The 13605-nt window shown below is 35.4% G+C and overlaps 1 long non-coding RNA gene across 2 annotated transcripts in view; it reads left to right on the forward strand.

The window, feature by feature from the left end:
* Positions 1-13605, forward strand: part of LOC108396156 (uncharacterized) — a 134560-nt gene that overhangs the window by 58095 nt on the left and 62860 nt on the right. The window contains exon 3 of one of the 2 annotated variants that reach the window (XR_005061839.2): positions 543-619. The exons of the other annotated variant lie outside the window; for it this stretch is intronic. This is a non-coding gene — a long non-coding RNA (uncharacterized lncRNA). The remainder of the gene's footprint in view (positions 1-542; positions 620-13605) is intronic. 2 annotated transcript variants of the gene reach the window in all.

A 13605-nucleotide genomic window follows, 5' to 3' on the forward strand; every position in this document is an offset into this window, starting at 1 on the left:
AGGAAAGTGGTTGCAGTTTGTCTGCTACACTGATTTCCCTGAGCCTGTGAGCTTGTAGATTTTCTGTAGACCTTATGGAATCTCCCACTGACAGACAGGGTACACATCTCAACGTTGCTTTACCTATGTTACCTCACCTCTTATACTTACTGCCCACTGATGCATGGTAAAAGGTCATAAGATTGGGCAATGGTATAATTTATTCTTCCAGTACAAGGATGTCTGTAACTGGCAAGGGTTGCAAAATATTGTGGCAATTTTCTATTTGCTTGGACCTTGTCTTCCACTAAGGAGACTGTGACACAGCCAAAAATGTTAGGGGAGGGAGAAGGAGTTGTCAAAGCGTTTGACTTTGAATTCTCATTCCCTTGTCTAATTGGTCAAAATAAATTTCAAATGTGAACGTTACTTGGAGACTTTCGTAATTCTTTTGCATTCCAAAATAGTCTTGTTTTTCTGTGAAATCCCCTTGCCTTTTCCCCAGGCCTCCTTTACAACATTTCTCACTTTCCATGTTGTGTCATGCTTTTCCTCACTCACAGATTGTTGTCTCCAAGAGAACAGAGCCCATGCCTTATCTACTGGACATCATCCAGTGCAGTTCCTCATCCAACACAGGGTGTGTATGTGTGCAATTAATACCGGTATTTAATGGAATTCATCTGCCCCTCTGTCAAACCTGCAGTGGACCCATATGCCACAAAATCAGAACTTAATTTTATTTCCTGTTTCAGTTTGGAAGCATTGTTTTCCACCATTTGTGGAACAGTTTTTCTGGGGAGAGTGAGATAACGAAATCAAAGTGTAATTTCACTTCTGATTCAATTTGGGCTTCCTCCCTGCTTATAGACTCAGTTCAAATTCATTCTGTATACTGTTTCCTCCAGAAATTTGGACTTGATTTAACACATTCTAAAGTAAGAGATTCAAAAACTGCAATTTCTCATCATAGAGGAAAAACACAAACCAGTGAAGACTTGATAATTTGCCCTGCGCAAAGAAGATGCCTGTTATGGAAAGCAAAACAAAGTGTGAAAAATCTAACATTTAATTTCTTAAAGGAAAGGCTATACTTGTTATTGCTGGCAAAATTACCCAGACATGAGGAGTTGTGACATGTTGCATCAAAATGTATATTAACGCCCTTTTATTTCCATACACAAAGGCATTTAAGTGAAGTCATTCATTCAAAAGGAAGATTCCTGGCAAAAGTCATATAGCTCTATTATTTTTGCACTAAAAATTAGGAAAATTCTGACTTAATTTAAACATTCTTTTCAATGCATTTTGCTGTTTTCAGCAGCATGATTCTACTGTAAAATCCATATCGATGGTTCTTAAAATTTCAAGGACATAAGCTTCAAGTGGAATGTTTGTTAAAAATGCAAGATTCCAGATAACACTTGAGATATTCTCTATTTGCCCAGGAAATGACATTTTTTAACAAGTACTATGGGTGATTCTGTTATAGGTTGTCCATGAACTGTACTTTGAGACAGGCTAAATTTCCTATAATACATGTGAGTACAGTTAAGACCATTATCTGTTGAAAGGGACTCCTCCTTGATTAAGTATCTGACCACTTCCTTAGTACAGTAGTAGCTAGTATATAAAGAGACCTCCTGAAAATGGTATAAAAGTATGGAATTCCAGAAACCATTTAGCTAGAAACTGTTTAGCTTCTAGTGTATCCAAAGAGGCAAATAAATTCCCATCTTCTGTCTTCCCACCAGCCATTTATTGTAGCTTTGATCAGATAAATTTTATCTTATTTTATTTTAAATAAACTCTCTTATATAAAATAAAGTATTCTTAGCCTAAATTTGTTTGAAAAAAGGTATAATATGACAGTATGGTTAGCAACTAATATTTATTTATTTATTTATTTTGTTTAAATATTTATTTATTTTGTTTAAAATTATGAATACCCCTGGGAAGAGTGTGTGTGTATATACACACACACATACACACTCTTTCATATATATATATATATACTATAAGAAATATATATATACACTAAAAAGTATGTATCAAAAATATATTACCCCGGTGCCATGAGGTCTTATTTTTTGATATTATCAAGTTTCTTGCCATATATTTTTGTGTGTGTTGGCAAATTGGCTTCGAGGCTAAAACTCAGTACAGGAGATCCTCAATTAATTAATTATATTCTAAAAGTAAATATATACAAACAAAATAAGTAACAGTTTGCCATAGAAGAGGGAAGGAAGAATGTTTCTCTTAAAAGCTAAATTGAAGACTATCTAAAATGTGAAAAAAAAGCTGAAAGAAATATTTATTGAGCACCTAGTAAGTGTGAGGGGTTGTGGCGAATAGAGATAACTTCAGACCAAATGCCTCAGTGTGTTTAGAAGTCAGAGGGAGATTGTTTGAGACTTTACACCATTTACCAGGCTTGGCACCCACTTAGCCTAGCTCATTCAATGCTCACAGTCATAGCAAAATGTATGTAACATGATCTCATTTATGTAATGCAAGTCATATTTGTTTAAGCATGTCTCATTAATGTATTTCCTATATATGATTCGATATATATTTTGGCAGTTATATTCTGGTGCAGCGATGTCAGAGGATGGAGCTATTCTACTTTGGTTTGAATCTTGGTTTCGTTGGAGTTTAGCTTCATGCCTATGGACAAGTTATTTAATTTCTCCAAGTCTTAGTTCCTTCACTGGTGAAATGAAGATATTTATGGTCTATAAAACAGGGTAGCTATGAGAGTCAGTGAGATGGTCTGATTAAAACATATGCCTAAGTGTTCTGTACAAAACAAATACTCCATAAATATCACCATTATTTTACAGCTATATAGAAACCCTCCCTGGGATAATTCACAGAAATTATTGACAGAAGCTTGCCCTGGGAAGAGGATTGTAACGAGTAGAAGAGGATGAGGAATTTGAGGAACACTAAATTATTAGTCTTTAATGTCTTTGTTTAGTAACATCAGTATCTTTGGCTTTTGCAATATGAAAACAATACATTTTAAAACATCAAAAACATTTTTAAATTCAAGATTATTATGACTATAAGTGATCATCTAAAAATCTTATAAATCAGTCTTCTTAGGATTATATTATATCAAAATACACCAATGCTTTTCTGTAGGTATCTAAATTCTAATTAGAGAACCTAATTTTGGATTTAATTTTTGATGTTTATTTTATTTCTCACACTGGATTAAAAGTTTCTTTTGGACATGGGTGATATGTATCCTGCATATCTATACACAATAGGTACTTTGAGAAACATGAGGACCGAGGATTATGGGTTCCAAGAATTTATGTTTCAACATCGCTGCCATTGAACTTGGAATTCATTAAATCATGATAAATAGAGATATTAAATTTTTTGACATGGTTCCAGAATTTGCTTATGTTTCCCTTTCACTCTATTTGGATTCTTTAGGTTTTGTTGTAGAGTGATATGATAGAAGGCATGGGAAGGATGAAGTATCAACTTAATTAATTTATAAATTATTGGTACTGTTAGTGTAGTCAAAGCACTTGACTAAGTTAAATTATTTAGTGAGACAAGAGAGAAACTTGGGAATATGTTAATTACAATGAGATGCATCAATAACATTTCAATGATATAATACAGGTAATGTTTAAAAAGTGCACAGTTGCCATATGGGTGGAAAGAAAAAGTAGTTAGGCTCTCTCAGAGGAGAGAGATTTCAGTGGAAGCAAGTGAAGACTTTCAGTTGATTTTGATGTATGGATAGGAGAGGAATAAATATGGATGGGTAGGGAAGGCCTTCTATGAAGAGAGATGATGAGGGTGAAGATGCGAGTAGAAGAGGGTATACAAACTACCTGCTACTTGTTTCCCTTTTACTCTGTTCTCCACGATCTACATCATAGCTGGGGGATGGGCAAGTACTTGTGCAAAATGCATATTCCTAGGTCTCACTGCCAGCCTACTGAATCAGACTTTCTGGAGCTTGTACTTAACTTTTTCATTTGGTCCTCCAGTACTCTGTGAACAGTTACATTTGAGAATCTTCAATTCCCTAATTTTTTTATGAATAATAAAGTTTGATAACTATTAGGTTAAATACATCTGAGATAAGTATATATACCATTTAGTAAAAAATTCTCACAGATGCCATTTCTCAGTAAATCACATGACAATATGACTATTTTAAATTTACTCATTCTTCCTTTTCCCCACTGTCTGCCAGTTTTGTCACATCTCCTTGGAGAAGAGTTCTCTAATTTCTGCTCAGAGGCCAAATGCCATCAGACTAGCACTCTGTATGCGTGCAGGATAGCAAAGTGGGCAGGCATCTTTCAGCTGTTCTGCAGAAGGCCTCATTACTAATTATACTGATTTCAGCTCCATAGCTCATAGTTGCTCTACAAATCTGCCAGATACAAGGTTGGCACCTCTCCAGGGCGCTGATGGAAATGGTGACTTTCACCTTTGATGAAGTCTTCTCGTGCAAATCCTGAGCTCTTGTTTTCTCTGCTATGGCATGTTCTTTAAAAATGATTCCATCCGCAATCCATCCTCCGGAAGTCTGTCAAATCTCTATCTGTTTATGGTGGTCACTCCATGGCTATTACTACTGTATATCCGTATGTGCACATCTCAACTCTAATTTCAGTGGGATTTGGGCTGAGAGGATAGACACTGTACGCCCTCAATCTTGAACCTGAAAATCAGATCTTCTTTTAAATTATTCAAACTTTATTGATTTGATGGATGTCAAATGGACTCTCACTATGTAGTTCACATGGCTTTACTAGGGAGGCTGAAAGTTTTATTACTTTAGTCTTTCCTATGTATTAGACTTCGGGAGAGGCAGATCAGCTTCATGGCTGACGCAGGCAAAGCAGCTGTTCACAGCTACAAAAAAATATGTGTTGCCAAGATCAGGTTTCACAAAGCCTTTCTTTAAGGATTTCTATTCAGACAAAAATCCTTCTGTATAAAGGAGTATTTCTAAAAAACAGAGAAAGAGTTTCTTTTCCTAGTTAATATAATGTTCTCCTCTTCCCTTCCTAAAATTCTGTAGGCAGTCTTAATGTTCTTTGCAATTCTTTCCTTTCTAGAGCACACAAAGCAAGTCTCTGGCCTGTCTAATCCTGGTGAGTCATCTTAAATTCTGAATTAGTTGATCCCCAATCAATATATTTTCAATGGCCAGCTCCAAAGAAGTATCATTTTCTTATGTGTGAAAAGAAACCTGGCTTTTGTCATGTAGATTCTGGAAGCAAATTTTCCCAAAGTAAAGGGCAACTACATCCGGCCAGAGTTCGAAAGACTTGAGATCATCCTTAAATTCTTTACTTCCCTAAGACTTCCCACCCAATCCATTAGCACGTTCTACCATCCAAATATATCCACAATCTCCCATATCCCCTCTCCTCTGACTGTACCTTTTTTCTGTTCCCATCGTCTTACATCCTGATTAGAGTAATTAGAGTCACTGTGTCCAAGCTAGCCTTGCTACCATACGATTCTCCATGCAAGAGCCAGAGTGAAACTTCAACAGTGTAAGTCAAATCACGTCATCCCTCTTCTAACACGCAGCCGTGCCCCCATTCCATTGAGAATACAGCAGCGTGCAAAATCCTACAGTATCTGGTGCTCCATTCCCTCTCAGTCTTCTCCCCCTCCTCCCTCCCTCTCCTTTAACCGCTGTTCACTCTCCTTTGAAAACGAGGCGTGCTCTGTCAGTTTTGCACTGGTTATCTCCTCTACCTCGCTCTCTGATTTCAAGTCCATGCCCAATGAGAACCTTCTCAAGGTGGTCAGACCTGACCATTTCTCCTTAACTAGAACTCCCCAAGCCTCTTCCCCGACATGTTCAATTCCCTGACTCTTCTATTCATCTCTTCTATTCACTAAGATGATTGACACTTTATCATCTTCGAATAAGGACAGGAATTATTTTATTCACAAATATGTCCCCATTGTCTGGAAGAGAGTCTGGCAGATAAGAATTCCATGAATGTTTGTATAAATGTGGAACCAGATATTTGATATATATCCTACAATAACCCCAAATACCTTTGCTAGATAGATGCGTATTAAATTTTTTTATTTCACACACACAAAAACAGATGTACTGTCATTTTATGAGCTCAACAGAACTTTTGCCTCTGCTCAGCAAATCAAAGTATTTATCTGACCAATGATGATTTATAACGTTGAGATGCCTTTCACTTGAAAAATGCTAAGAAATAGTGGGCGGGGTTTTTGGTACTTACCAGAATAACAAACTTCCATGTAATAATAGTATTTTTGAGTAAATGCATATATTGAATTAACTTTATTGTCACATATGTAAAATGTATTTTGTAAAGCCTTGGACACATGTCATCTATTAACCTGTATGTCATAGTGTTTAAAGCATAGTAATACAAGAAGAACAAGATTGTTACTTTTGATAAAAAAGGAATAACTTATTTCCCTCTTTCTACACATATCATTTGATTCATGCAAAAAAGCTAGTGTAAAAAAATAAAAAGAATTGAGAGTATGTGGTTAACATTTGGATAGACAGTTTCTTGAAGCTAGAAATTATATTTGGTAATTACATGCCCTCAATTTTTATTCAAATAGACTAAGTGGCAATTAAGCACTTTGGATTTCAAGATTCAAAATGCAGTTTTGTTGAAATACCTCTGTGTGTGCATTTGTGTGATCCTTTCCTATTTCTGTAAATTCTCTTTTCTACTATTCCATCAAAAGCTTTTTCCATTAATAAATAGAATCAGCCCCCTAAAATAACAGACCATCTCTTCCACAGAACATGTAAATGACAGTGATGGCACTTAGAAACTTGATGAGGCCACGTCAGAACAGATATTGCTCTCTGCCTGTTTTCAGTTCTCTCTTTCTCCATATTTATATTACCAGAATAACCCTACCTAACCATGTCATATGTTTATCTAAAATCCAATAAATACCATTTAGTTTTTATTTTAAGGAATGCCACTTAGTTTGAAGAAGATTAATACAGGATAAACCAGAATAAATTATATGTACCTTTAAAGATATATTTACATTTTAGTAATGTTTACTAGACTCAAGTGAACACTTCTCCTTAGGTAATAACCTTCAAAAAAGGTATTTAGAGTACACAGCTGTTAGAAAATGTTTAGACTCTAACAAAAAATATTCCTGTGACATGAATTTGCAGGACATCACAATAAGTATGGCAGGGCTGAGAAAACACATCTTTGTTCAGTGTGAAGAGATCTTTCATGACTGTAATACAGTCTGGGTGTCATGCTCATGATATGTTATATAGATGAGCTTTTTATTCCATGATTCCACTGAAAACTTCCACTTATAGTTTAAAAAATCCTTGCTAGAGAAAAATGAATATGGCTGAATTGAGGGATTTGTTCTGCCATTCATACACTGTGAGTTTGCATTCAGAACTTAAAAAGAGAGGAGAAAAAAAGAAGTGGATGGCTGAGTATGATTCATTCCCTTTCATGGAGCTGGGAGGCACCTTTATTTGCAGACAACCATTTAACTCTAAGACTTGTGGGGCCTTAGCAAGAGCTGCAAAGAAATGCTAGTTGAGTGGTCATATCAGTTTAGACATTTTTATTCCATTTCTGTGTTAATACTATACCCATCATATATCATATTTTCAGTCCTATATTGTATTTTACTTTCTTTTTTTCCAACTTTTTTCCATCTCTGGTCTGTCCCAACCTTTGTCCCTCATCATCTCCACAATCTCCTTCCCTAGCTTATTTTTGTACTCTTCATCTTCTTTTAGTCCTAACTCTCCACATTCCTTCTCCAGCTCTTTGTTTAACCTTCATGTTCTATTATTCACTGCAGTAGCTTGGGTCGATCTTTGGTGTGTCCCTCCCCATTCCCACATCCAGGTATTTGCTGAGTCCAGCACAATGTAACTCTGCGATGCCTCTCACCTCTGTTTTCCCCTTGACTTTCCTTTTGGCTGTTCTAATTTATATTTTCATTACCATTTGCTGAGAATGATGCAGTTAACTTCACAGATGGTCTTTTGTCTCTATTGTCTTTGCCTCAAGAACACAAACAAAAAAGAATAATAAAAACCCTTTTACTTGATAACTAAATAACTACTGAACAGGATACATAACCTTCAGCTGTCATTCAGCCTCTTACATGGGACAACTTATCTTTTAGTTTTTCAACTCTCTCTCTCTAATAGAACTTCTCTGTTTCCCCAAATTCAGTATATTTGAGCTTCCACACCATGGAAATTTTTGTTGTCTATTTTTCTGAGTCAAAATTGTGTTCCTCCTTCCAAGGCTTAGTTCAAGTAATAAATTTCATGCTCTGCCATAAATATGGGCTGGACTTGTCCTTCAGTCTCTCACTACATTTGTGGTGCCTCTCTGAAGCCATGTGTAATGTTTTGTTTTGTTTTATAATTCCTTCAGTTCTTACCCAAACCTTCAATTAGAGTAGACAGTTCAAAGCCAAGCACTGTATTTGCCAACTGTTGTTTTTACCTTCTTTAACTTAGTGCTGTACCTTTTACTAGGAGAGAACTCAATACATTTTTATTTGAATTAACCTGCCGTGATTCAGTCCTAGATCCATGACGTTAAGTCCATGTCACTTAATGCTTCTGGCTTCAGGAAAACTCCTGATGGCCACTTTCACACCCTGGAGTGTTAAAAGACCAAGGCGATGGGGACGGACAGTTTTGGTCTCTTCTCAGATTACTCAACTTTGTTCAAAGTTTGTGCTAAGTTCTATCACTAGTGGTTCACAATCACAGAATTACTAAACTGATAGACTACCGAGGTGTTCCTCCAGCTAAGTCTTTTTGCTAGGGCAGTTTCTGGCCCTAACAGGACACTAAATTCGCTTATAGATTAGATCCATCCTATTGGGCCCAGTAATACCCTAGCTCCTGAGAGACAGGCAGAGTAGCAAAAGAGTTTTGACATTTTTGCACACAAGACTGCTATGGGTTTTAGCAGGAAATTTCAACAAATTCAAAGAGTATGTGCTCTACTGGAGTTCAATTTTTTGTTCTTATTCTTCAGGATAATCTGTGAAGCACTATGTTTCTCATTTAAAAAAATTCTTTTGATATAAATGTATATACAGTAATATTTGACCCTTTCATTAGTACTTTGTGATCATCAACTTAAAAAGAGAGGAGAAAAAAAGGAAGATTACATGTATCTACAGGCCATTAAAAATAAGAAAAACAGCTCAAAAAATTAAAAGGCATTATGGCATAGGTATTGCAGTAAAGGGGAAATGTTACAACTTGGACTAGCAATGAGCGAATGAGAAAAAACTGTCTTATTTAAAAAAGAAAAGGAAAACAAGGGACAATTTATTTTTCTCACATTTGACTAATTAGTTGTCAATCTTATACCTTATTATACTTAAATCAGATGTCAGACCTGTGTGTAAAAAGACATTTGATTGACAGGTCAATTTTTTACACATGGATGTGATGTTCTACTCATGTTTAACTAGGTATTTGATTGACATATGAAAAGATCAATATATCCTTGTATTTCCACCTAAAGGTTGGTATTATTCAAAAGCAAAGTGGAAGATGGTCAGCAAGCATTTAATTATGCATTAATAGCTTATTTCTTTTTTTTTTTTGGTTACTATATAATGGTCAGGAAATCATTTTTACTTTGGAATTTAATTTAGAGCATCTCCTTACAGTATCATATGAGAACTATACTTAACCACTGAAATACATATACTATAGACCTTGATCCCAGAGTCATTCTTATATATACTAAGAATCTCATTATACTATAACTTGCTACTCTATAGATTCATACAGTAAACATAAAGCTCTGTTCTGAAGTAGAGTAGTCAATCAAATGGGGAAACAATAACAGACTGAGACTTGCCAGTAATTCAAGGTTACCATTATATTTCTTCATGGTTATCATTTTAAATTGTATTTTAAATGCTAATCACTAAGTAAGTCATATAGATCACATTGTTTTGAGTAACAATCTAGTGTGTTTTCATTTTATTTAAACTTGGATACTTTCAAATTATTTTCTAAAGCAGCAAGACATGTTCTAAAGCTTGCCAATGAGTATTATACTAAACGTTATGCACTGGCTAATAAATGTTGACCTAAACAAAATTAAGCATGTTTCCCTAGTGCTGAACTTCTCAGAGTCTTTGAAATGCTAATATGAGCTGCAACTATCAGAGTGTGGGAAAGAATACCATGTTCTTCAAACTTCTTTGAGGCAAACCCTTTCTGGGCAGCATCGAGTGAGGGCAGAAGAGATTTGTTCAACATTCTTCAGGAAGTACTGCTCTGAGCAATTTCTCTTTTATTATTATAAGTATATTAGGATTGGATAATTCTATAAATATTTCTAGAAAAATAGTGCAGTTTGGGAAGATGTATGAAACATGCCCTTTTTCTTTTCATATGTCAAAACGTGATATACTTTTTTAGAACCAGGATTTCACTTTTATTAAAATGTGGGACTAGTGAAGGATGCCTGTTTATGATAGTAAAGTACTGACCATAGCTAGATTTCTAAACATAAGGAATAGTTCAGGAGATTAGGCCAACTATAATATGCAGCAAGAATAGTATGTAGCAACCAAAATCAATATGGTGAGTTATATTTTATTATTATTATTATTTGTTTTTTATCTTTTACATTTTTATTTACTTTTAGAATTACTGGATATGTTTAGAGTTATATTTATTGATACGAAAAGATGGTTCCAAAATATTATTGATGCAGGCAGGTTACAAAATGGTGTCTTCAAGATGATTTTCTATAAAAATGTATATAAATGTGCATGGAAAAAATAGACATATCAAATTGATCTTGGTAGTTTCTCTGGGTGGTGGAGTTTCAAATATGACTTAAAATTTCTTTTTTGTGCTTATATTTTACAATTGACCTACAGAAAATTAAATGGCACCAGATGACAAAGGAATACAAAAGTTTAAAAAAAAATAACATTATCTTGAACTTTAAGCTTCCTAAGGCAAGGAACTTCCAATTCTTATGACCTTTACCAGAGGCTGCCTGATGGTTAGAGAGCTCAAATCCTGCATGTTGAACTGGACTAAACTGAACTTACTTGGATGATGGCCCTCCTGATATAAAATAAATTGAAAAATAGAAATGTTTCCGTAGGTTATGAAATGTACCCAAAATTTAAAAATAGACTACCGGACACTGATCATGGTTGGCAGGCCATGATTTCCTCATTCCTTGATCTCTGAAAAGTCTGTGACATTCAGAAAAGAAGAAGGAAATGTATGAAAAATAGAGGGGAATCTTTTGCAAGTAGTTTGTGTGGGTTCATTAGAAATTTCTAAAACAGATTTATTGATGTATAATTGATATGCACAAAGCTGTACATGTTAATGTGTTCAGTTTGCTGAGTTTGGACACATGGATATACCCATGTTACCATCGCCATAATGAAGGTAAATAAACATCCTTTACCTCCCAATTTTTCCTGTGTCTGATAGGCAATTTTAACCTACATACAAGGTTATATTACAAAATTAATTTACAGCGATTTGAGGATTTGCCTATTCACAATTCCTATTGACACTATATTTTTAAACACTTGTGCATTTGAAATCAGTTGGTAAAATTTTATGTCAATACAAATACAGTCTTTCAAGTCATAACCACAATTTTTTTCAAAGTTTCCCTTTCCTTTCAGATCTTAGGATCAAAGAAAAGATTCAAAAGAGTTCCTGCCTTCAGGTAGGATTATGTTACATCATTAGTGACAGAAATCATGAATCTAACTTTGATCCCTAATTAGTTTTACTCCCCCAAGTGAATTATTCTGTCCTCATGCTCATCCCTGATGAATTTCCTTCTGGGCATTCTAACCACCTCCTTATAGCCTCCTGTAGTCTGGCATCAAATTCTGATTCAAGCCTCACAACCAGATTATGGTGTCAGGATCATTGATGAGCGGAAGCATCTTTGGTCCACACCCAACCCTGTAAAGAACACACTATATCTGCAATTCTCTCCCTTCCCCTGTAACCAAGATTGTCTTTGTGCCAGTCATAAACACATTTGAATAAGATTAGGAATAGATGATTCCACACATCAAGATGAATAAATTCTTGTCATATCAGTATGCAAGACATTGTCCTATTTTTATTGCTTTAACTAGTGCAAAAATTCATGATGTGGCACTTACTCCATAATCCCTCCAACCTTTAGGACAGTCCAGAACCATGGGCAAACATATGGGAGATCTCTGTAATCCAACATCTGATAATCCTGCTAGTTAATTCAGACCACTGACTCTTGTAAATGAAAATAAGGTTTATGGAACGTCTTAGTTTTGTGTCTTAATTATTTCAAATTTAGAGATCTGTGGGTATTTTTTTTTTTACAATTCAGTGAGTACTTATATGTTTTATATGATGTCCACAAGGTTTTTGAGAAAATTTTATATCAGTAGAAATGCTGCCAGCTTTGACTGAAAGAAACTAACATAGTATAAAACAGACAGTATAATTGAGAGGCCATTGTATCTGGAAATTCTATGGTCAGGAAGAAGGCAAAGAAAATTACTTAGCTGAAAACATGTTCTAGCTTTCATTAAAAAGGAAATATGACTCAGAATGTAGAACCAAGAACCCAGAGGGTGGACCTGAGAGCCATGGATAATTATTTTTGGCTGTGATAGCTAACCAAGAAACTGCCAACATTTTTCCAACTGGATTTGGAATTGCTATGAACCAGTGACTACTTTGGTTCACTACCTTTGATGACTACCATTTTCCCCTTTTTGAACAGAAATGTCGTAGTAGATGCAGTGAACAGACTTTAAGGTGGTCCCAGGACTCTTGCCTCCTGGTTATTCATTCCTTTGTGTGAACTGCACCCAGAGTGTGAGAAGCTTCCAACCTGTAGGGTAAGGAAAATACATGGGATGTGACCTCTGTGATTATGTTATTTTTAAAAAAACTCTTCTGCTAGTAGCTTATTTCCTCCTTCTTAGCTGGATTTGAAGAAGCAGCGTGTCATGTTGTGACCTGCCATATGGAAGTCTATGTAGTACGGAACAGTAGGCAGCCTCCAGGGGCTGAGGTGACCCCCTGTGGTGAGTCCTACGATCATGTAGCTGCAGGGAAGGGAATTCTGCCAGTGTCTGAGAGAGATTGGTAGGAGAGCCTTCTCTAGTTGGGCTTCCAGATGAGAACTCAACCCTGGTCAACACCTTGTTTGCAGTCTTGCAAAGGGTCCTTTTAACTCATAACCACCTCCCTTATTCCCTGTGTCTTTCCCCTCTATTTTTGTCCTATCCTTATTGCATTCTAACATTCCATATATTTTCTTATTAATTTTATTTATTCTCTGTTTTCCATCTAGAATGTAAGCTTCACCAGGATAGTGATTTTGTTTGTTTTATTCACTTTGTGTTTCTGCTACATGAGAGCCTCTCCATAAATATCTGTGCAATGATTGAAAGAAGCAGTTTTTAGAGCTTTGTTACTGAAACTGACCCATAGTTTGCCTTCTAATTTCTTGAAAGGCAAGGTAACATTTTTCTAAGGAAATTTTAAAGCCTGATTTAGTAAAACAATGTTTTTCTTTTAATAGTAATTGTAAT

This window comes from Manis javanica, chromosome 2 (genome assembly GCF_040802235.1).
Source record: "Manis javanica isolate MJ-LG chromosome 2, MJ_LKY, whole genome shotgun sequence".
Classification (NCBI taxonomy): Eukaryota; Metazoa; Chordata; class Mammalia; order Pholidota; family Manidae; genus Manis; species Manis javanica.